This window comes from Littorina saxatilis, linkage group LG13, assembly GCF_037325665.1.
Source record: "Littorina saxatilis isolate snail1 linkage group LG13, US_GU_Lsax_2.0, whole genome shotgun sequence".
NCBI classification, from domain to species: Eukaryota; Metazoa; Mollusca; class Gastropoda; order Littorinimorpha; family Littorinidae; genus Littorina; species Littorina saxatilis.
The window spans coordinates 30,702,224-30,705,376 of NC_090257.1; the positions used below are offsets into that span (position 1 = coordinate 30,702,224).

General features: G+C 40.9%; 1 protein-coding gene across 3 annotated transcripts in view; it reads right to left on the reverse strand.

Annotated features, from left to right (window-relative positions):
* LOC138945974 (protocadherin-9-like) overlaps positions 1-2,797 on the reverse strand; it is a 97,132-nt gene extending 94,335 nt beyond the window's left edge. For 2 of the 3 annotated variants that reach the window (XM_070317509.1, XM_070317508.1), the window contains exon 1: positions 1,961-2,797. The gene's annotated coding sequence lies outside the window, so the exon portion shown is untranslated. The remainder of the gene's footprint in view (positions 1-1,960) is intronic. The other variant, XM_070317507.1, reaches the window with a different exon arrangement.
* Positions 2,798-3,153: the final 356 nt, after the last annotated feature.

The following is a 3,153-nucleotide window of genomic DNA, read 5'->3' on the forward strand; positions in this document are numbered from 1 at the left end:
GCGGTAAAGAGAATTTCATAACATGAATTGCGGTGGAAAATGCCGTTTTGTAAAATTAGCCTTATAGACTACATGTTGTGAGTCAGTAATTGATGGGATAGGTGTGATTATGTGTCGGTGATGCAATGACAGCATGCAACAAACTAAATTACTTTGAAAATCTTAAACAAATGAGACGGAGCGCTGTTTAGAGATCTGATAAACAAAGAGAAGTAAGCTTAAGCTTAATTTACTATGTTAAAATGTTTATTTGTATAAATTACTATACTGCTAAAGCTACAGTCACAAGAGAATATATATCGTCATTCCCCGGCTTCTTCTACCGCCCCAACCTTCCTCACACCGTCCTCTCCTTCTTCCGAACACTCTAAGAAAGTTCGCGGTGGGTCTCAATTTTCTTTTTTTCAAGCCAAGTTTCTTTATTCGTACAATACACATTCTTAACGTCAGAGAAAAGTGGAGTTGACAGTAACAAGGCAAATTAGCATACACACATCTGTGCTATACGCTCATTTATAGCAAGCAAGTTTGAAACACTGATTGACGACAATCTAGCTATCTTGCTGTCAGTGGAATTATGACAATTTCGTTATGACGGTAAGGCAAAAAAAAAGTTGTCTGTTTACGGTATCCCGACCGACCCTATTTTTTCGCGCGACCCTAGACTTTTTTGGGGCATTTGGGAAAGAAAGAAAAATTTAAATTTAAAACAAGTTTTAAATTTTTTTTAAAAAAGTCTTTGTTTTTGGGGCAAAATAACTTAAAAATATGGTTTTTGTGAAAGAAAAAAAAATACCGACCTACCGACCCTATTTTTTTGGCCTATGTTACCGTAAACAGACTTCTTTTTTTTGGCCTAAGTCGAGTGTGCAAAGTTAACACGGCGTTTGCACTGGAGCAGCTGTTCAAAATCATTGTCATGTATTTTGTTTTACGGAAGATTAGCCTCAGAACCTTTCTGTCTCGGTCTGCCTATCTGTGTGCGTGCGTGTATGTGTGTGTGTGTGTATGTGTGTGTGTGTGAGTTTGTGTGTGTGTGTGTGTGAGGGTATGTGTGTGTCTGTGTGTTTGCGTGCGTGCGTGCTTGTAACCATTCAAACAAATTATATTAAGAGAAAGGCCGTTTCAGCCCACTAAGGGTTATTCCACAAATAAAGAAATAGACAAAGAAAGCTACATGTTGCGATGAATTCAAAATGACAACAGTCAACGCATCAAACTCGTAATCCCTGGAAATAAAAGGGACTTTTTCGCGGGGGGAAAAATCACACTTAATATTCTTAGCTCGATATGATTAATTCCAGCGTGACAATGTCGACCTAAAAAAAATTGCTTCCATCACTGTAAACACACTCATATTCTGTGAAAGAAAAGGTACACTATCTTCGTTCATTCGCACATTGTTTAGAGTGATAATCGTTTCTCTCATACGTCAGAAATATTCTGCACGTGCAGAAATGGCTTTGACAGCTAGTGAGCTACTGCAAAGATATGGGTTATAATGCTCATTCGTACGATTCGACCTAAAAGCCTAAAACAGAGACAATAACGATTTCTAAAAACCAAGAAAATATTCTGCAGAGACAGACGTATACATGACTTATTGCACACATACACACACACACACACACACACACACACACACACACAGAAACACACACACACACACACACACACGCACGCACCCACACACACAGGCACACAAACACTCACACACACAGGCACACACACACACACACACACACACACACACACACACACACACACACACACACACACACAGAATAAATAAATAAACAGCATTGGCAGCCATACAAAAACATGTGAGTTAAAATGACGCCAATTGCACAATTTGACTCCAAAAACCTAAAACAATTCCTGACACGAAGGAAATATATACAGCTGCGACAGAAGGAGGCATAACATCTACTGCTGACGTTGGTAAGAGAAGATTACTTACCACTGCGCTGGATGCAAAATCGAAGTCTGCGAGCGAAGTCAGAGATTGGGCGTGGTATGTAGGTAGTGTCACTGTAAAAATATCCACAACGTTATGAGAAGCTACCCGCCTCGCAGCTGTGCAAGTCCGGGTAGATATACCCGGAGTGTCGTGCAGACTTCGTCCTCAATGAAACCACAGTGTAGGTATTGTATATCCTTGTTTACAGCCGGGTCTGTGCCAATCCTTTCAATACAGGTTTTTATTACCACTACTGCACCGCACATTAGGCCACCAAACAATGGTTAGCTTTGTAAACAGCACAGTGCGAGGTTATGAAATATTACTTTCAGTAAAAGTAATAGCTGGTAAAATAGTCGGTCCACATTTTACGGTCGCAGAAGACGATTGCGAATCACAAACGTAGCCAATGAAATAATCATTCCTCCTTCAGCAAGCAACAGGTAATACGCACACTACATACTTTTCAGAGTAGAATTCTTCTTGACAGTGTCTGTTATCTATCGATTCACGGGGTACTCGAGGGTTATAATGTCTCTGTTCACAGCGAACTTACCACTTTTCTTCCTTCAGTCCAGAGATACGGCAATATCAACGTTTCACACGCGGAGCTGTCGTCTGCTTACACCGAGCTCTTCAAGCACTGAGAACAGAATCGTGCAATGCACTGGGCAGAAGTTGAATGGTTCCCACTACTAAAGCCGTCAAGGAGTCTTTCTTTCACTGTTTGTCACTCCCTCTCTCTACCTCTTTCTCTCTCCTACGAGCGTGTGGCTTAACTGTTGCACACCTGAACGACCCCAGTGTCGCCTTTACCTGTCCCCTTGTATACCTTGCCTTGGGAAACTATCGTCTGCTTTTCTCTCGTCTCTAGTTCTCGTAGTTCTAAAGGCGCGCGCGGCGAGACCTTCCGCGTTCAGAAGGCAGTTCGCCCGAGGCGGTTAGTACTAGTAGGCATAAAAAGTGAAAGTCATTCGAGTTTACACCCGAGGGCAGTGTGTCTATTATAAAGAATTGAAATTAAACGTCTCGCCTTTCTCACAAGTATAACAATTGATCAGATAAAACAGTGTGACTGAGTAACTGATACAAAAAAATTCTGTCTGATAATTGTGTTTTGTTTCACGATCTTCTTTGTTTTTTTCGCCCTTTCTTTCAAATAAATTATGCAGGACATTAAAGCACATACGTTA